The following is a 21590-nucleotide window of genomic DNA, read 5'->3' as shown; positions in this document are numbered from 1 at the left end:
CAAAGTGTGAAGTAACAAAGGAATTGGAAGCAGTGGCCAGCATGTGGAAAGTCAAAACTATCTACAGCTGAATAATGTTCTTATTAGAAATGAAGGGCAAACAGGAGTGTAATTTATTATTGCCTCTCTATGTGGCTTCAGAGATCACATAATCCAAAGTAAAAAATGGCATGCATGTGGTCCCTAAGATATTCTTCAGAATGGAGGGGCTATATATCAAAACCTTATTTCCTGGTAATGAATTTTAAATAAGTGCCCAGGGCATCAGGTCATTGATGTTTCCACTTTGCAAACTGGGTGGGCTATGAAAGCCCCTAGAGCCCTTCAAAGGCGCCTTAAAAAAGATCCCTAGCTTTAACTGACCAAACTTTTCAAGAAAAATACCTGAAACAATTAGGAGAATGAAAACCAGGAGGTCAGATTACTTGGCCCGTGGCTGAGGATTTACATAAATAGGCCTAACCTTTGACTTGAAAATAAAAGGTAAGTACAGAGCCCTGACAGAACAGCAGGTCATTGGTATTTACTCTGTAAAGTACTGCCTCTTATGCTATGACAAAAATGCCAGGAATTCCACTGATCACTGTGTGCTGATAGGGCTCAAAGGTATGCAGCCAGCTAACAGAAACCCAGCCTACCTGACTGATCGAAACTGCATTACTCCCACGCATTTATAACCTGCAATCTGTGAGCGTGGGAAAGTGTGCAAGGCCTTAGACTAATTCCTGAGAATAAAAATGGAGAAAGTTGCTGTCTTTAACAGTTTTTTGAGCTTTTTGTGGTTTGGGCAACATATAATAAAATTAACAAAAAGTCTCCCAGTGAGCATCTTAAGATGTTTTCTTCGCTGTGCGTACTGCTGTTCAAGAGACTCCAGAATTGGTGTTGCATGTGCAGGCTGAGATCGGTACCACATTCAGCATCGTGGGACTTTGTCAAAGATAATCTGTACTTACAAGCAGTCTTCAAGTGTCGAAATCGTAACAAGCTGTAGGAAGCCAGTCCCTGGCTCAATTTTTAACTGATGAAAATCTAGACAGTAAGCCTACAGGACAAATTGTATGCTGTGGGTTTGTGCTACATTTTGTCGAGCAATGGCTCTGCGTTCACAGGTCAGAGAGGGAAAGGTGAACCAAAAAAATGTTTTTGCATTTTTATGTCTAGCACAATAACAAAGATGTTTTAGAAATGTTTTCTTTTCTACATGGATAGCAGAGAAAAGAGTACCCCTGTGAAAGTGGAAACAATAAGTGCAAAGTTTTTATGTTCATGTTTTATAGAGAAAGATTTGGTTTCCTGTTCCAGTTTGAGACACAAGCACACACCAAGTATCCTGCAGGCTGTTTCAAACTTGTTTCTCTAATTAATCAAAAGTGATCCATTACAGAAAACCTGCAGGAATGTCAGAGATGGATGCTTCTGCTGTACTGTTTTTGACTTGCTTGTTGCAACAGAGGGGGAAGCTGTTAGTGCCTGTCTAGTAAATTATTGAAGGATGGTGTAAGAGAGCCTGCCGCCTTCCTCTTGAAGGGCCAGGAAGCCTGGGGCTAGCCAGCCCCATGCTGCTTTCCCTGTCTGCTAGACTGCTGCGGGATTTTGGAGGGAGGTGGAGGAACACCCCACAGCTGTGGACTGATCGGAGGAGAAGACAGGCTGGCCCCACGCCCTGGGTGCTGCCTGGCCAAGTCCCATGGCTGGGAAGCTGGGCAGGCGGTGATGAAGCAGGAGGAGGTGGTGGCCACTAGAGGATGGCCAAGCGGGGTGTCCTGGTGAGGAGCCAGTTGTCAGTCCCCCTACGCCCGGCAAGTTTGAGCGCTGTGCGAGGAGAAGCCCAGCCCAGCACCCCTCTGACCAGCGTGGCCTTCACAGGGTGCTGCCGGGCACGTCTCCCTTCCCTCTCTGGCCAACAGGCAAGAATCCAAGGTATAATTTTGAAGGGAAATTAAAAGCGTTTGAAGGACATCCAGTCTCTGGAGGGTGTTCACGGTGACCTAGAGCCCCTTTGGCGTTAGTTCTGGTGCGTCCCCTTGCCAGGCTCAGCTGCCTCCTCCTATGGACCCCGCCTGCCCTAGGTCTTCCCAGGCGGAGCGGTGGCCAAGTGTCCCCTCCTCTGAGTCAATTCTCTGACCACCCCATGCAAAGTGTAGGCTGGTCTGCTTTTGCCTCCATGTGTAGTGGTGCTGTGCTGTGCTGGGACTGTTTCACTGACGCGCTGGACTCGGAGGCAATGAGGCAGAGTCGTTACCCATCAAGTCCTGTACTGCACTATGAACTGCTTGATGTCTTGCATGCTGGGCTGTGGCTATCTGCCCTGCTCTGTCAGGCTGACTGCACCTGGCAGAAATGGATTTGTTATGTATAACTACGAGGTTAGCAGTAGCGAGGCTATCTCAGGGAATTGAGGGCAAGAGTTCATAAACAAGCCATTTCCAAGAGGTGTGCAGTCCAGGACGGGGATCTGCCACTGGTGATAACACTGCCTTGCAAAATGATGTGAATGAATCCCTGATTCAGGGTAAATAAGGAGTACTTCTGTCTTGCTTGGGGGTGAGGAAAGGAAAGTTGGAAGCCTAGACAATTTCCCATGGACTCTCTTGCTCATCTCGATCAGCGTTTTGGTATCTGCTGTGAACCTTAAGGGTGCCTTCAGTGCTGATCTTCACACAAGCCTGCTGTAAAACACCTCTGGACCTTCTTGATTTTTGAATCCCTAACCGTTATAACTGCTATTTAACCAATTTTCCCCCTAATCACCATCCTATGTCTTTGAACACAGCTCTGACTAGTATTGAGTGTTCTCCCTTACCTGGGCAGCAGTGCCAGGAGCATGTCATCACAGCATCTGTACTAGGAGCCTGGAAGACTTTGTACATGGTCTTGTCCTCAGCTGGCGCTGTGATAAATGTTTTCCATGTTTAATTCTGCGGCTGAACAACCTTTTTCCTTCTTCCCTTTTAAGTGGTATGTATATAGTTTGGGTTGCAAAGTTTGCTTTGCTTTTGACAAAGCAGTTTCCCAAGTGTAGTTTGCTTAAAGACTTCCTCCATAGCCAAAGAATGATGTAAATCCCATCAGCATGGTTATGCAAATCCAGGTCCATTCATATGCAAAATGCGAACAGTGCCTGCAGTCCTTTTGCCTCTGGAGAAATCATTTCTGGGCAGATATTTTTTCTCTTATTATATGATTTTGAGACTGTTTCAAAATTGTGCATTTGGGAACTCTGTGCTTTAAAGAAAGTGACCAGGCCTTTCCTGAGCTCATATTCTGTTTCTGGTTCCTACATTGCAGCTATAGGAGATTAAAACTTAACAGGAAGGTGATTTGCTGGGGCCATTTTGGCAATGGCAACAAGTTGTCTATAGACTAGGGCCAATGCCCCCTCTTCTCCTTGACCATGCTGTTTCCCAGGTTTTTTAGTGTGCCTGATGTAGACGATGTCACCTCCTAACTTGAGGTGTAAAATTGTAGGAGGACGGGATCAATCCTTGGGGGATGTCTGTGGGCAAATTGATTTTGTCCATGTTGTTATCTCACTCCCGATATTCAGGTTCTTGTCAACTAATTACGTTTCTCAGGTAGTCTGTTGAGAGCTGCATCCTTTGTGGACTGACTATCCCTGCATAGTTTGCTCACAGACTGCTCTTGAGTACTCTCAGGCTAAAATTTTGGGCAGTGAGATAGATTTTGTGGAATGATGAACTTTGTACCCCTGCCTTGACCAGTAGGGCAGCAGCCTTTGGCTGTACCCAGCTTCTGTTCCTCTTTTTATTAAAATGTCCTGTATGGAAATCCTCTTACCCATTATACCATCAAAACCATGTTCTGGCTTCCTGTGAAATGTCTAAGGGCAGTATTGAATTCATCCTCTACATGATCTCTGATGGCAGGGGGCTTTTTATTAATGGCACTTGTGCCACTCCATTCTTGCAAAACCACAGGAAAATACCTAGAATGAGAGGATTTTCAAAACGCTGTGCTGCCATTTGCTTCCTTCACATAAGTATTTGCTTCTTTTTGGACCACTTATAAATGTTGTGTTCACCCTGTCATCCTATAGTGGCTGGGAAGTTCATGCATTCAGTAGCTTTTTCTGCTGGCTCTGTACCTAACAGAGCAGTGTACCTCTCTAGCCCCTCTTCTAGCTTCTGCCTTGGAGGGAGCGCTAAACTTCCACTCCCTGCAAGAGCTGAATTGAAATTTTGGGGGGAGACTGTGTTGGGGTTGGACTCTTTTAGCGCTATTCCCTGCCTGCTGGCACTTCTCTCCCACCTGGAAAGCCATCTTCAGTCCCTTCAGTCTCCTCCAATGTTGTTTTGTTCCCAGCCAATAAGTTCTGTGCCTCTCTCCCCAGATAAAACCAAGAATTTGATGCAATTTTAACCCCAGGGAGATTATTTTCTTCCTCAACTCTCTATTGTTTCAACATGTTATTTATTCCTCCATTCCTCCATTTCCTGTAGTGCCTAATTAGGGTAAGACCGTCCCTATAAATCCCAGATCAGTCCAGCTTACCTTCTCTTGCCTATAGATTTTCCCTCAGACCTAGCAAGACCGCAGCTGAGACCACAGGTTTGGGTACCTCCATCCAGCTGGAAGTTAAGGTGCCCCTTTTGCTGGGGTTGGTTGCCTGTTCCTCTCCAGGCACAGTACAGTCCCCGGCTCCGGCAGAGGACTCTCTTGAGTGGTACCGACCGCCTGCATTGCTCTTGCACATGCTCTCCAAGCATTTGTAAACATTCCCCCAGCAGCCTCGTGGAGCTCAGGCTTGTTAGGTTGCCTCCTACTGCACAGAAGAGCCATTTCATATATTCATTGATAGCAGGGAACATAAACATTCAGAAGCAAAACATTACTCAAAGTCATAAGGAAGGAAGGAAGGCTGTATTTGTAAAATCTTGTGCGGAGAAGCCCATTTTCTCTCATGAAGAGCTCTCAGGCACCATATCGAGCTTGTGTTTTGCTAGAGGAAGCATCAGCTGAAGCAGCAGCAGCCAAAAGGCTTTGATTCGTTTCATTTATTTTTAACTTTCCCATTGAAATGCCTGAGGAAAAAAAAAAGAGACCGCTTCCTTGGAGAGCCCTTCAGCTTTGACAAAGATACCTGCTGCAATCTAGAAACAGGCTTGTTCTGGGAACAGCCTGGCCAAGCACTGCCCAGGGGGCTGTAGTTTGTTCTTTATTTATTTATTTATTAATTTTGTCCCTGAACACAGGAACCTCTTTCAAAGGCTGCTGTCGTGGGTTGGGTTTTTTTGGAGGTTTTGTTGGTGGAGAGCCGAGCAGGCTCCAGCTCAGGGGAGCGGAGCGCAGCAAGAGGCAGGAGAGCCTGAGCGACGGCAGGCTGGGCTGCGTCAGTCGGCCGGTCACAAGGATGCCCGTCATGTGCTGCTGCTCAGACAAAGATCCCTTTCTTTCCCTCCCTGGTGGGTTCTCCATCGATGAGAGGACCTTGTCCTACAAACAGAAATCAAACCTCTGCAATTGCGGTGTCACTCATAAAACATGACTTCTTTACCAGTTTGTACGAGCACTTTGACCTCTTGCCTTGGTGCAACAGACTTCGAAGATTTTTCGTCTCTAGCTCTTATATGGTTTTGATGGAAATACTGCAGACAAGTTTATTTTGGGAGTATTTTTGATCTATCTCAAGCAAGAATCTAAGCTTGTGCACTTACAGTTAAAGCTGCTATGAATTGTCTGGAGTGATTGTTAGCTCTAAATAAAAATTATTTCAGGTTATGATTTACTTTTTGTTTAAATTTAGAACTAATTTTGCATGAATAATTAGTGTTACGTGTTTTCAACAAAGACGAGAAAAAAATTTCTGCTCCACACAGCTTCCATTCCTAAAAAAAGTGAAAAATTTAAGTAAGAAGGCTGCAAAAAAAAAAAAAAGAGTAGTTCTGAATAGCATGGCTAAGCAGCTGTGTTATTTTTTTTTCTTCCCCCAATTGAATTATTGCTATAACTGTTCTTTCTAAGTTAAGATCTCACTGGGGGAAGGAAGAAAGTTTCTAGGTTTCACAGCAGGAAAGTCTTTAACAAGAAGTTAATGTAGGATAACGAAGGGGTCAGGAAAACTGTAAGCACAAAGGGATTGTCCAGAAGACTGTGTAGAGATAAGAGTGTGAATAAAGATACTAAATAAGAGAAGAAACGTGCAGCAACCATTTGAATTTTAACCTAGCTGTTCAGTGACAAATACATACCATATCCACCACGGCATATTACCCTGGGCACAGTAATCAGCAGTAGTCATGGTCACTGTCCCAAATTATCAGAGAGAATGAAAATTTCGTGTTTGTATACGTGTTCTTCTTTAAAGGGAAATATCTAACATGTGACAGGATTTAAAGACTAAAAGATACATGGGAAGACAATACTGTTTCAAAACAAAGCCGAACTGAAAATGGAGAGAAGCAGGTATTTGTGGGATTCTGGGAGTGTACTTGAAGTTTCTAATATTTAACTCCTACAAAAGAGAAGTGTATCAGAGAAATTAACGGGGCTAGCAGATCAGTTAGCTTTGCTGTTGCTTTTCAGTCAATAGGTCACTTCCCTGGGTTAGGGGTTGTGCTCTGTCAAACAGCAGGATTTTTTAGCTGGTCCTATATCGATGAGAAAATAATTATCTGTTTCTGTGGTGCCATAGGTCATCAGTAAAATAAGAAATGATTATATTCTTCATTACTGCAAAATCACTGCCTTTACTATTCTTAGAATATTAGATTATTTTTAAATTAAACTAGATCCTTTTCAAATATCTTAAAACCCCACCTCAGCAACGTATTTTTGCAAGGGATTTTATAGAAGTTAGCTTCTGAATTACATACGAGATGCTGCATACTGACAGTGCTGGTAGTTAATTCAGATTTAGTAACCAGAGTGTGATTTTGCCAGTTAGCTCCCTTTAGGGTCAGGCTGGGACACTCCAAAGTATTATGGCCATGGAGACTATTTCATCATACAGACGTAGGTACCTCTCTGATCTATGCACTTGTGTTTGCTTTGATATCCCTAGCAGTGAAATAACTTGTCAGCTTTAAACACTGAATATGATGGACAAAACTCAGCATTAGTAGCATTGAGTTCCATGAATAAATCTGTATTGTTGCCATGAATTAAATGAATGATTAGCAAAAGAAAAATGTTATTTCCTCTGCCAATTTCTGGAGATTTTATTATTCCCTCATAGGATAAGAAGATGCTATGTTCCTTATTTCAGAGAGAAAAGAAATGTTTTTATGTGTGAAATGTCCTCTCTTCTCAAGAAGTAGATATCACAGGCTAAAATGCCTAAGCACTAAGGAAAATAACAGCTCTCCCCTTTCCTTTTGCCCTCAACAGAAACCAAGTTTCGGCTATCTACTGGTATGTTGTAGGAATTATGCTTGCTCAGTTATTTATTTTTATATTGCTGCAACTTTTTATCCTGATTCCTGCAGAAATGGGGCTTATGCAATCCTGCTGCATACGCTTGTATCTCCGTCACTTCCACACCCCTGAAATCTTTTGAACCTATTGACAAATTTCAACCAATTGATCTCTCAAAGAAAGTCAAGTTCCTGCAAGCTTTGCGAAAATAACCTGCCAGGTAGTGCTCTCACAGAGGGGTAGGCTGCAGTGTGAACAGGCACCATTTTAGACAGCGGAGAACCCACTTGTAAGGAAGTGTTTATTTATAAACGCCTGTCCACGGGGAGCATTTCAGGGAAAGCTTGTTCCTTCTTTGATCTGAAGTCAATTGAGTCTGAGGCTCAGGTCTTTCAGGAGCCAGGCTTCATAGTACTGATCTCCACAGCACGTGGGGATACTGCTTTGCAGTAATGATTTACCACCTTAACTGCATTTAAAGCAAGTGTTTTTTAAAACCACTTAATTTTCCATTTCTTTTCCTTTTTTTTTTTTTTAAAATAGGACCAACAACTGCCCAATAGCCTGTCTCTTAAGACCGAGACTTTATGTTGTCCATCACCCTAGAAGTCAACTCTTGACCTTTATCACTGTCACTTTTCTCCATGGATTCTCTGAGTTTAAAGTTACAGAATTGCCAAAACAGATAACAGAGTGCAGAAGGCTGAAAAGTGACTAGGACAAACCTCCAGGGACAAAGTTTATCTGTTGGAGCATTTCCTGTGTGTACTTTGAAACCTCTCAATTTAACTTGATCAAAGCGTGAGCCGACACGTTTCAGCTCCCTACTGAACAAACAAATTTACTGCTTATCATTGTTGCCACCTCAGTCTTTAATTTACTTAGTAAGCCAGTACATGTTAAATGAACAACCTGGTTATTACAAATGCTAGGTTCTGGTCTCAAAAATAGTCTAGTTTGCCTGACATTAAATTACACAGCACATCACAGACCCTCTCCTTCCCCACAATCCTGATGTAAAAAGGAAGCTTAAGCCATATATAGCCAGTGTGGACAACAATGACCTCTTTGGGACCACTATATCCATCAGCATCTGTTGGATTTTTTTTAATATCTTGGGCTTCCTCCTTTCTTTTTCATTAACTCCCTTAGGACATACATGGACTGGGAAAATAAATGGTGGTATTTTCAAAATGCGTTAGTTAACTCACATTAGCACATTTCAAAGCACAATTTAGCATGTATGGATCAACAGATCATTTTAAACATCACTTTTTTTGTCAACAGTAGTAACTAATACTTATTTTAATGTTCTGCTAGCTGGGAATTAATTTTTTTTTCCGTGAAAAAAAGTCTATACTTAAGCTAATAATAACAATAGTAAAGACTGTTGTAAGGTGTTGCATGAAGGGAGCATGGCCAGACAGCCTGGCTTGTAGAAGATAATGAGGTACAGTGGCCGCTTTTCTGTTTTTAAACCAAAACAATTTGGTGAGTGTTTCTAAACCGTGTCGAAAATATTTTAATTCTTTTCCACTTACTTAAAACTACTGGCCCATATTTTCCAGCTTATGTGGCCTTCCTTATTCTCAGGGAAATTGAGTCCAAATGTTTTGATTTCCTTGGTTAACTGTTGTTCATCGATAGCGTGTCCCCCTGGAACAAGAGCCGGTGTGGTACTTGAGGTGAGGCTGCTTCTCTTTCAGGAGGCACCTGCAAGGGCAGGGACTAGTGCCCCACATTTGGTGACGTTTGTCCTCAGTTCTTGAATGCTTTGCCTGTGTGACTGCAGAACCCCTGAACTAGGAAATTGCTCCTGTCCCTCCAAGGTGTGTGCTTCTGTGTCCATAATGCAAACATTGAAATATCCTGTGTTAGAGAAAATCATCAGTCAATAAACCAGCTTCCCAAACCAGCCTTCCTCCCAGAACACTAAAAGGGATCTTTACTTGGTATAGGTAGATACAGATATAAACTATTCTTCAGCACTCCAAACCGTGGTTGCCTTTGTTGACTGGCAGCTTCTTTCCTTCTTTCAAGCAAAAATAACTTCTTCAAATATTCCGCAAGCTCAGATATTAACGATAATCATTTTTTATTCTGCTTCTGTGTCATCACTCATTGAAAATGCAAAATGCTTAGACGATGTCAGGTATGATGGAAATTTTCAAAAAAAGTGCAGCAACACTTCTCCTCTTAGAATTCATGGGACATGTGTGACGCTCTCCTGTGCAGCTTGGTAAATGTCACTCAGACACTTCAGAGCATCTATGTAAGAAATGACAGGAAAGCCAGCCACATATGGCAGTGTCTGCTGACACAGATCAACCTCCACACGCAGTTCAACTGATAAACGTATCATGTCTTTTCCCATAATAACCACAGACTAGGGATAGTTGAGTTTAGGGTTTTGTGAAGCTTGTAGATGATATTTTGGTTTTGCTGGCATGTAAAACTATGTCAAATTCACAAAATTCCTTCACAATTTGGACTTGCATTGATTATTTTCTTCCTCTGATGATACTAACTTAAACAAGTTAGATGACTTATTTTCCCACCTAAATGAAGCCTGTGCCAGACATAGAAAACTCCTTGCCTGAAAAATGAGTTAACACAAATGAATGTCCAGCATTTTTGCATTAGCTATGATGAATTAGCTGTAATTATCGAGATAATCCAAGATTTATCATTTTGCCACCCTACTTTTAAATTTGTCAAAGGAAACCTTAATGTAACTGGTTCTGCCATTTTCAAGAACAAATTTAGACAATAGAGCTGGGTGGGAAATGTTCCCATGCTGTTCAGGAATGAAGCAGATCTCTACAAGTATTCTCCAAAGAGGGAAAAGAGCAAGTTTGTTCTGGAAGTGGTAGCCTGATACTTGTGCTTCTCACTGGGACTATTGGAGAAGCAGGTTTATACCCTTTGTTGGCTTGAGCTGGGTTTCTCATGTGCCAGGAGGGATTCTCCTGACACCAGTCCATCAGCTGCTCTGTGATGGGTCTCCTTAAATATCTCTGGCCATATAAGTTGCTTGTGCTTCTCTAAGAGATGTTGTCTGTGTGGGTGTGGGTTTGAGCACTCCTCTGGGATGAGGGAGACCCAGATGCATGCTCCTGCTCCAAGTGTTTTTTATTTACAAAAAGTGGAAACTACTCCAGTGGGTGGGCTTGGAGAAGATTCCTTCTCCTTTGCATCAAACGATGCTGGTCAGGAGCACACCTAGTCCTGAAACTGAAACCCCTAGTCCAACTCTGGCACAGCACATATGTTGGCTCCTGGAGCAACAGAAACTGTTATTTTTACTGAAAGTTTCACTTTAACAGCTGTATTTCCATAAGAACCTCTGTTTTTTACAAGTCAGCAATTTGTAACAAAAATTATTTTGTAGAAATTTCCATAGCCGCTCTAGAGAATAGGAGGTAGAAGGACCAGTTCCTTGGGCTGCTCTGTGGGCTTGGACCTTCTCACTCAGTCTTCAATAAAGCTTCATCCTTGTGGCTCCTCTTCTCAGCGCAGCTGCTCTTGGCACAAATAATCACAGAAAACCACAGCTGATGCTGTCTGGAGTATGCTGCTAATTGCTGTAAATGCTCTTGCAGGTATTCCTGACTGTGCTGAAGCAGCTGAACAATTCAGGGCCCTTAAATGAGTAGGGCTACATGGAGGGCAGCAGTCCAGAGGTGATGTATTGTATGTAGGCAGCCCTTACACTGTTTGTGGGGATTTTTTAAAGCAGAATGGAAACAAAATGTTTTAAATCCCCCCTAAAGGAGTGGCCATCGGCTGCTCATCTGTACTGGAAGTCCTGTCTCAATGGCAGTCTGGTTGGATGGCTGGGAAGCAGAGAAACCCTGCACACCCCTGGCTGCTAAAGGAGTGGGAGCCAGGATTTGAGGGCCTTCTATGCTCCTCAGTCCTCCTCTGCTGGATGGATATTACTTACGCTTTTCTAGACAGTTTTATGGGTGGGTAGAGACAAAAGAAAAAATAGACAATAAAAAAAATATCTAGCTATTTCTGTGATAAGGCCACCCGCTAGTCTCTTCTCGGGATGGTGGCCTCATGTGTACTGCTCTTCTTTTCCTCTACAGACAGCCAATGTTTCAGATGTCTGCAATTTCCTAATGATGAGTTATATTAAGTTCAGACACCAGTTTTAGTTTTCAAAAATTAATCTTTGGAAAGCATCTATGTCAGGAAAACTGCTGTCCATTAGTAGGAAATTATTCAGAAAAAGGAAGATGATTTGCTTATTTATGTAAGAAACTGCTGTACAATTAAGTACAGATATAGGTCAGTAAAATAAGTTCTTTGATCTATTGCTACAAGGAATCAGTGTAAATACGTTTCCTGATAAGAGTTGCTACTGCGTAATTGCATTTTACAAACTGCGTAGTGTGCTATTACTCAGGAAATGTGTTTACTGATATGCATGTCTCCACTCAGCCTCATGGCTGAAAGGTTTGCTTTTTTAGATATTTATAGTTCTTGCTCATTTTTAAATAAGGCGATTAAACTCGTGAAGGGATGGAAGAGAGTACAAATAGGGAAAATTGATTCTAGAGCATACAAAACCACTATTGAAATAGAGACCAGTTGATTGTTTTTAAACAAATGTACGTTAGTGGCATTTGAGATTAAACTGCAAGACTAAGAGGGATTAATTTATACTGTCAACTCTGACTGTTCTGGGCTTCGTCCTTTTGTTGGAATAGATGGGAGTGTGACTCCATCACAGCTGCAAAAAGGCTTGCTCTTCATGGAGTTCTGTCCTATTTTAGAGAGAATAATACTCACTGTAGAAATTGAGCCCCTCCAGAGCTTGCACAAGAGCTGCTAACTGAATGCCAGTGGTATTGAATGCTCACTAGTTGATCACCTAAGGATAGGCTTGTCCTGGGCTTTAGTGGGATTGCTAATAGAGGAAGATGGGAATCAACACAGTGTTATAACTCCAATCATGATTCCCTATTTACTAGGGATGCTGCTATAATAATGAAGGATATCCAGGTAATTTTTTCAAGTTTGGGTTTTAATGGTTGTGAACCTACCTAAGCAGTGCTTGTTGGATAGAAGCTGTTCAGTTAGGCAGGACTGAGCTTATTAAACATTGTCTCAGCATGAAAATATGTACATTAGTGTACAGGTTTAAGCAAAGCTATCTCATCATATTTTAGTCTGGGGGATATGAAAAGACCATTGTCTACTTAAAACCAAGAGAGGTGGAAAAGTGGTTCCATTTGTATTTCTGTGTTTTGAAGAGCACGTTGTTGAACTATCAGAAGCAGAAAACTGCTGCAGGATGGGAAGGGAGCCCTCGCAGAGCAGGAGTGCATCTCTGCACTCCGGTTTCAGAGGCTGTGATTCGACTAGTTGTGGGCTGCTAAAAAATCCCACTTTGCCAAGGCATGGTATTCATAACAGGGTAAACAATCCCTTTTAGGCTGGAGTGGGATGGCCACCATTTTCGTGGTCTGTAGTAGGCAACAGAGGAAAAAACAGTGGGTCGTTCCTGAGAGAGAGGATGTGGTTCTGGGTTCGTGGCCAGGGTGGGAGGCAATTCCCGCATCCTGCCTTATCTTCGGGTTCTGGAGCCAAGCATGTTGCTCTGCACATCTTGTTTTCGTTAATAGAAAAATGATTTGTACAGCTGCCTTCTCTGCAATGATTTCAGGACAGGGCCTTCCTGGGACACCCTAGGGAAAGCTCTTGCTTTTTCTTATGGGAGGTACAATATGCAGTCACGTGCAGGGCAGCCTGAAATCAAAATGAAATTGAAACCCAATTTGTCTTTGCCAAGTTGTTTTGAGGGAGCAATGGGAACCATCGTCATGTTCTCCGTGTTCAATGCACGGTGAAAGAGGTGCTGCCGTGTGGTTGGAGCCCTGCTTCGGGTGTCCATCAGAGGCCCTAGTGCTACCTTAGGGATCAGCCATGGTCTAAAGGTCCAGTGGGCCTGGGCTGAGTCAGAGCTAAAGTGCTCAGCGTACAAGTGGCACCATTCCTTTTTAGTAACGTTTGGTGCAAAAGTAGGCTGTGGTTTACATGTAAGTCAACTACAGAGCAGAAAAAACTTGATTAGGAATGAGAAAGGCCTCCATCTTATTCTTCTTGCTTTTACTGGAATGGAGTGGGGTGCTTTAACAGGGTGGTTGGGTCTCCTCTGATGATGGAAAACTCCATAGGAGGCAGGGGGATGGTCATGCTCTGGTTTGGGATTTAGGTGAGCCTTGTGCTTTTCCATGACTTTACTGCTCCTGACCTCTTTTCTCAAGATATCTCCCTTCACTTCTCTGGAAACCAGTACCCCTGTGTGAGTGTGAAATAGTGAGAGTAGCACTTGCATTTCTTCCTAACTCACTTTGGGATCTACTAGTGGAAAGCATTTGGTGAGACAGTCTGAGTTCCTGATAGAAGTTCAGGTTGCGATCAGGTTCTGCAAAGCTAGAAACAGTTGTTCCTGGTGTTGTCTTTGGTGTGGTTATAGCTCCCAGAGTGTGCAGGAAAAGACCTCTCTGGCCGATGTTTAGGGGTATGTAGGACTGGCACTGTCATAGTTGTTAGAAGAATAGTTTTCTTTTTTTCTCTCTGCACCTTTTTTTACTTTTAAAATACCTTAGAATGTTGAATAGGATAGGGGGAAAAAACCTATAAACCTTAGTGCACTAAGAATATATTTTAAGCAGATGCCAGGAAACGACAATGTTCAGGTTGCACACAGAGTCTGAATTTGGCTCCCTTGTGACAGTAGTCTCTAATTACATGAACAAATATCATTTTCGAAGTCATATGATATAAAAATGTGGACTATTTAAAACCTTAGACAAACATGAAAGTCCCACCAATTATGTTACACTTACGCTGCTTTATTGTCTTGTGGGTATGCTACTCGTTTTCTACAAGAGTTCATTGACAGTACAGAGGGTCTGCAAGTGAGTGCAAACGTTCCTGACTGCAGTGCTTGTATATTAAAATGTTGAAACGCTTTCATGACTCAGGCCCATGAAGATTGCTAGCAGGGGCCATAGCTGGAGAGCAGAGACCCTTGGCTGGGAGGAGGATGTCCCCTTACCTATTAGAAGAGCAGGGCTTATCTTTTTCAGATTTCTGAAGAGAAATCAGAAGAGAAGTCTGAAGGGATTTCTGAAGAGAAATCTGAAAAAGGGGAGTAGTCTGGCCCAGACTGAAAATTGTTTTTCCAATCTATGTGAGGCATCTAACCTGACCATCCTACTTAGGGAAGAGACACTGGAAGAAAGGTTCCAGATACTGTGAGATGAAGCTATTGATAAGGTATCTGAAAAGCACAAAAAGAAATAAGGTATCTACTTCAGACAGCTGCATCAGGCTTCTCCTCGCTCTCCTCCCCAGCAGTATTAAATGGAGGAATTCTTCCTTCTGTACAAGCAGTTTTTCTAGTGGTTAAAGACATTAACGAAGGCTGAGACCTTTAAGTCCTGTTTCTTGCCTGCTCCTAATGGACTCTATGAACTCAATCACATAGTTTTAGTTCCCTGAACTTCACTTTATTTATCTGTAAGACAGCCTTCTATGTTATATACCTCACACAGATTTGTGAGGACAGACTTTATGTAAAGCCAGCAAGGATTTGCTGGGAAAAAATGTGGTGTAATCATGACATATTATAGTTATTATCAGTTACCATTAAAAGAATTGTACTTTTGCATGTGAGAAAGGGAAGAAGGAAAGATGCTCATTAGCAGCTTCCTTCCTCAGGCTATGAGCTTCCATGGGCTCCTCTCTGATAAGCGTGTACGTACACAGCTGCAGTCCCACAGCAGCCTCAGCTGATGTAACGGCTGCTGCTGCAGTGCGGTGCCACCGTCTGCCCCTCTCCCACAGTCCCACTCCATCCCCTGCCTTGGCTCGGGTGCTCTCTGCTCCTTCGCAGAGCCATTTTGAGGTGTTAACATGGAAGAAAACTACCTGTTACCTTTTTTTTTTTTTTATTTTGTGGGAATAATGTCTGCTGAGGAGAGCTCTGAAGCATGGTAGGACACTGTCAGAGGGGCCCTGGAGGTGCTGCAGGAGAGGGGCAGGGCTGTGGGGCAGAAGGCAGGGCAGCAGAGGTGACTGAGGCTGCCAAGGAGCCGCAGCCTTCCTCTCCAGGCTAGAGTTTTCTGGTGCAGTGATAGCTGCCGCTGAGACTGTCTGGCTTACCATACAGCCCCACAAACACCGGTGTTGCCCCAGCTGATGGGGAAGTGCAAGGGTGAAGAGGAGTCACGGGGAAAGGAGAGGAGTGAGGATGCTGTAAGATGGGAATACAATCAAGAACAAGTTCAAGAGAGAGAAGTAGGAGTCGTTATGGAGAAAATGTTCGTTCATGGCTCTCAAGAAGTTGACGAGACTGGGATTATTAGAAGTTTAGCTAATAGCCTTGAAATACCTCTTTCCCATGGTAGAAAGTGCCTGGTTTGCTCACCTGTTAAACTCTGCAGGGAGTTCTGGTCCCTCCTCCCTGCCTCAGAAGGGATGATGTAGAATTAATAAAGGTTCAGAGAAGGGCAGCAAGGATGAGCATAGGTACAGAGCACCTCACCCTCTCCTATGGGGAGAAGCTAAGTAGAATAATCCCCCCTGAGTCTGGAAAAGAGAGACCTGGCAAGGGCAAAGAGGCGGTGTTGGTTTGTGGTGCTTCATGGAATCATGAATGACATGGTCAATGGGTAAGAAGAAAGTGAAAAGACAGAAGTGTTTCACTATTTATTGCTAAAAAAAGTGGTGGACACCCTGAGAAGTTATAAAGACAAGATGATTTGGGTTGAAAGGGATTCCTGGAGGTAATGTGGTCCAACTCCCTCTCTAAGCAGGGCCAGCTTAGATCAGGGCTTTGCCTTGCCTGGTTTTGAATACTTCCAGGGATGCAGATCCTACAGCCTCTCTGGGCAACCTGTTCCAGTGTTATCAGACAGAAGATTTAAAGCAAATTAAGAAAGTGTTTTATGCATTGTATGATCATTGGATATGTTTAACTCATTACTTTGGATGCCATGGGGTGGAAAGTCTGAGTTGCTTCATAAAATGACCAAAATCCTAGAAGAAAAATACTTCCAGAGCTATTAAAAACTGTGAGGACAACATCTGGCTCGAGAACGCTGTAAGCATCAGATTGAGGCAAGGTGGGAACACACTGTGGGGGGAATCACCACAGATTACTTGTCGTCTTCTCCTCTTCTCCTCCAACACACCTACTATTGACCACTGTTGGAGGTGAAGTACTGGCTTTGATGGGCGTTTTTTTCCACTCAGCATGATGGTCTTTGGTCTCATCAGTGGGTACCTAAGCCTGGGAACATATCAAGTAGGGTGAAAATGTATTGGAGCCCCTAATGCTGCCTTCAGTTTCACAGAAGGACAGCTGCCCAGGCAGGTTCGGACCTATTTCCATCAAGCATTAAAAGTTGGTTTCATAACACATATTTTTCTGTCAAACTTTGTGAATAAAACAGTGCAGGAAGATGTCGTGACTAACGCGAAGCTTTTTATTCAGGCAGCAGATGAAGTGGGTTAGTTTTAGAAAGGAGTAGGAGTCAGAAGAACATTCAGCTTAAGCAGACAGACCAACCCTGGTTAAACTGAAGGGAAAAGCAGTGACACTGGGTCTTGCATATCTGATGTGAAAGACTAGGAATACAATACTGGATTTATTGTTCAGGTTATACATTATCCCAGAATACCGTGGCTTTATAGTGGTGACATCTGACCACTTGCTATCAAGAGATAACTTGAAAGTGCCGCATGATAGGAAAGCTGTTCCTTTCTTGTTGCAGTTATTTTTATTGACGAGCTTTCAGACACCATGAAAGAGTCCACTGGTACACAGCGGCAAAATACCATACACAACCAGTCAGAGTAAGATTGGAGGTGTGAACAATAAAGCAAATGAATACCCTGCTGCCTCTCTGCACACATAGCTGCTTATTCAGCCTTCAAAAATAAGTAAATAAAATGCACAGATGTTTGGATTCAGAGATAAGATGATCCCATAGTGCAGGGACCTCTCCCATTTTTTGGATTCAATGTGCCGCATCTTGCGAGAGAGGTGGATGTGGGGAACGCTTCTTTCTGCAGTATGTCGTCTGCAGCATAACCCCCTCACACTCACATCAGACCCCTCCTTTCCCACTCACGAGTTGAAAACCTCTTTGTTGCAGAAACATTAATTGATTGCTTGGGGGAAAAAAATTACATTGAGAAGGAAGGCAATGCTTTATTTATAGGTTAGTTGTTGCTTTTCTTCCTGTAAAGTGCTTTCACTTCTGGTGGTTGATTATTAAGGAGAGCAATGGTGTGATCACGGACTCTGGGCAAAGTCTTTCTGGTGTCTTTGTCGTCTCGCTTTAATTTGTGCTGTTCCCCACGCAGAGCTCAGCTGCAAAGGGAAGCTCTGCACCAGCGGGGGTGCAGGCCTGGGCTCAGGACGGCACAGAGCGGCGGTTCTGCAAGGCACAAGGGCTCAGCGGGCAGGTCCTGGGAAGGGGATGAGTCCAGGGACCTGTGATGGGCACAGCTCCTGGATCTACAGCTCCGACTCGAGAAGCTTAGCGAGCGTACCCAGGCATGCCGTGGCTGGGACCTGGTGGATGGCCAGGTGGACTGAGCTCAGCCAGGTGCCATCACAGCTACCAGCCACAACAGATCACGCAGCCTCTAAGCCTTTTTACGAGCAAAAAGGTACCCTCATATCCCCTCCCCATGCCCTTGTGGGAAGGGAGGAACATACTGTGTGTCCAGTGGGGCTCCGTCCCAAGATGAGCGACCCTGGAGCCGGTGCCTAGCCTGGTGATGGCAAAGAAAGAGCAAGCCCGCTACCCAAGCTGGCACACGGCAGGGATCGGGAGACAGTGAACGTGCACATTATTTTGTTTTTGCAGCACGTATCTTACCCAAGCCTTTTTTTTTAGCGATCTCAGTAAGAACAAGAGAAATGGCAAAGCTTTTAGTAAGATCAGTTTCTCTAATGACTCACCAAGCGCTACAAAGTCAAAACAGGTTGCTTGTGCTTGAAAGGTATAAAACAACCATGTCATTTTTATGGTTACTGTACAAAACACTGCATATATGCACGCAAGGGAACATTTTAAAACCTCATATAGCTTTTTTTTGCAGCTAGAGGCTCCTTTCTCCTGGTTTTTATTCATGTGTCATGCTTTGTATTAAGTGTTATTGCTTTAGCAATTAAGCTAATTTCCTCACTGCACTCTGCCAGTCAGAGTGTTACTCTTTTGTATTCCTAAAAGAAAGGAGGAATTAAGTTGAGGTACCAGTGGCCCAAACCAGTTCCCTCTGCAGTCCACTGAAGTTCTCCCATTGGCATTAGCAGGGCCAGCTACTTTTGTGAGCACTGGGAAATGAGTAATAACTACATATCACGTCCAAAAAAGACCTACAAGTCCATCAACTTTCTGTTACATAAAATTATTTTCAACAACAACAATACACCTACGTTTCTGTAATGTCTTTCATTCCAAATGAAATTTCACCACCATAGTGTTTCAGGAAAATGTGCCTTTTTTTTGTAGTTACACAAGATCTGACAAGAAAAATATCCCTTTCAGTGAAGTCTGACAGAAAAGTGAAATTCCAAGGAAATAAAATATCTTGTAATACAATTAGAGATTTTTACAAAAAACTTTTGAGAGAGAAAAATACCCTTATTCTTCAGAACAAGACAGCCATCTTAGGATTTTCCAGTAGTTTCTCAATCTCTCCCCCCCCTGCTTTTTTTTTTAAGGAACAGGAAGCATCCAGAAGTATTCAAGCCCCTAGAGGACATAAAAGAATATAAATAACAGCATGTGATATTTCCTTGGGTGGAGAATAATTCTTATACATCACATTCCTTTTGCAAGTTAGGGTATGCCTCTGCCACAGCGCCTGGGTAGGTCCTGGGGTGGTTAATCCACGCCAAGCTCCCACTTCCACAGCAGCACCTCTACCCAGGCCCCCACAGCTGGCATGGAGCTTGCCTGAGCATGCTGGTGTGAGCTGCAGACAGAGGATGCTCTAGACAGTCCCAGATTGTTTCTGGAGCTGCCTGAAATGGACTGTGAAGGGAGCTTATCTCATGAATTAAAACAGCAATGCATACAAGAAATAGCTCCCATCCTTGGTTTGTCATTATATAAAGGTACGTTACAAAATTCCTGTTAGGACTCGGTAAGGGGTAGCAAACACTGTAGATCAGATGGTCTTTTTCTTCCTCTTCTTCCATGCTGGGGAGTTGTGCCAACTGTTTACCCAGGGTTCTTGTTCTTCTTACCGTGCTGGTTACAGTATGAGGATTGCTGTGTTGATGATGGGGATGAAGTCCAAGTTTTAACTACACTCTTCTTTTGCACCACTGGCTTCACAAGGGCACCTCCCCTCCCTGGGCTGTGATGTGGGGAGGTGGTATAAGGACAGGTGGAGCTGCATCACTCCCATATGGATCTGTGGAGGAAGCCAGCTTCTCTGGCTTTTTTTCTACGCTGTTGCTCTGTGACCTGCATGAGCTGTTAGGGAAATGGAGAGAAAGAGTTAAATGTGATGGTTTATGGGAGTGCCTTCCCAGCTCGATGCAGGTATTTCCTGCCCAACAGCTCAAAAATGGTAATTCATAGAACAGGATGCACATTTCTTTCTGCTTTCTGCTCATTAAAAAGTCAGTGATGACAGACACGATCTCCAGGGCAGCTGCTCTGTGCCTTGCCATGGGTCTAGCCTGCCTCCAAGCGAGAGGGCTTGGCGCTGGTGAGTACCAGGGCACATCTCTGGGGCCCAGCCACACACATTGCGGGGGAGAGAGGAAGAGGTCTGGATGGTTTTTTGACCGTCCAGTCCCTACTCTTGTTCACATCCTCACATCATCACAGAGGCCTCCAACTAAAGCAGTCTTCGAGTCACAGGAGAAATGTGCTGATCTGCATCTCGTGCAGTGCCACAGGATGGGAGACGTCCCCAGCAGGGAGGAGTTGTACAGGCAGGATGATGGAAAGGTGGGCTCGCCACCCAAGGATGACAGACCTGCACCTCAAACTGTCCCAGGACTGTCCCCGTAACTGCTCTCGGCTCTTGCAATGATGGCTTGCATGTCTTCCTCCAGGACTACTGAGCTGCTCTACTTCTTCAAGCTTTTTAAATTTGGGTTTCCCCACAGCCAGACCTTTCTCAAGCTGCTTAGCTTTTTTTCCTAGTACACCCACATAATTACTCCAGCACAAAGAGTGGGCTTGTGAAGCAGCAGCATTTTAAAAAACCACAAACTCTGATCTCAAGGCAATCTTTCCCTCCCACTTCCTCCCCCTTCAAGCAGGGGTGTCAGCCGTGCTGTTTCTTTCAAACTTTCTCTGAGTCATCTCATCAGGCAGCTTGTAAATACTTGAATGCATCCATCAATGTCAAGTCAAAGTAAGTAAGTAGCAGCATATTCTGTGCAATGGAGTTTCCCTTGCTCACATTTGTCTCTTTTTTGGAGGTGCAGAGAATTTAGGGGTGATCCTATCTCACCGAATTATCTATGTACCTACATACATAGATGTCGTCAAAGATGTCCCATCAGAGGAACAAGACATAAGATAAAAGATGAGGTTCTTACAGTTGAGAAAACATACTCTTCTGAAACTCCCATTACTGTATGATCCAGAGTGGAATGCCTTCATGCAAGATGCTCCTAAAAACTGGAATTAGAGACTCTGAGGAGCTGCAGTACTAGCAACCCTTTGAGAATGTACCGTTGCTAACCATTTTGGACCAGCTGGTCACAGCCTTGTGAACTGTTGCTAGAAAAATATTATCCTTTCATATTACAAGGGTGTAATTTGCTGTGTCATCATTGCATACCAAAATCTAAAAAGCAGAATGTGATTCAGAGGGTGTATGGAATACAAACCACCTCCTCAGAAGGCAAAAATCTCTGCTGAAGAGCAGTAATGCTCCCAAGTATGACTGATAAACATGTGAGTTTTATCTTGAGCTAAATGGCAAAATATGGACCCCGCACCAAGGCTTTGCTCAGCAAGGGGCAAAATTCACCAGTTTGTCTGCTAGCAGGCTGGTTTATGGTAATAAAATCATTACTGTAGGAAGAAAGAGAAAGTCTTGCAAAATTTTTGAGTTATTACCTCCAGATAGCTTGGAAGGAAGGTCTGGTGTCATTGTGATATTTGCCTAATGTGTATGAAATGGTCAATTCAGGTGGATGAGTG

General features: G+C 43.5%; 1 long non-coding RNA gene across 1 annotated transcript in view; it reads left to right on the top strand.

Moving 5' to 3' along the window:
- Positions 1-1812: 1812 nt before the first annotated feature.
- LOC128145311 (uncharacterized) overlaps positions 1813-21590 on the top strand; it is a 75415-nt gene continuing 55637 nt past the window's right edge. Inside the window, exon 1 of the long non-coding RNA XR_008236421.1 lies at positions 1813-1923. This is a non-coding gene — a long non-coding RNA (uncharacterized LOC128145311). The remainder of the gene's footprint in view (positions 1924-21590) is intronic.

The sequence above is a fragment of the Harpia harpyja genome, chromosome 8, assembly GCF_026419915.1.
Source record: "Harpia harpyja isolate bHarHar1 chromosome 8, bHarHar1 primary haplotype, whole genome shotgun sequence".
In the NCBI taxonomy this organism is placed as follows: Eukaryota; Metazoa; Chordata; class Aves; order Accipitriformes; family Accipitridae; genus Harpia; species Harpia harpyja.
This window is presented reverse-complemented; position numbering and strand designations above follow the sequence as displayed.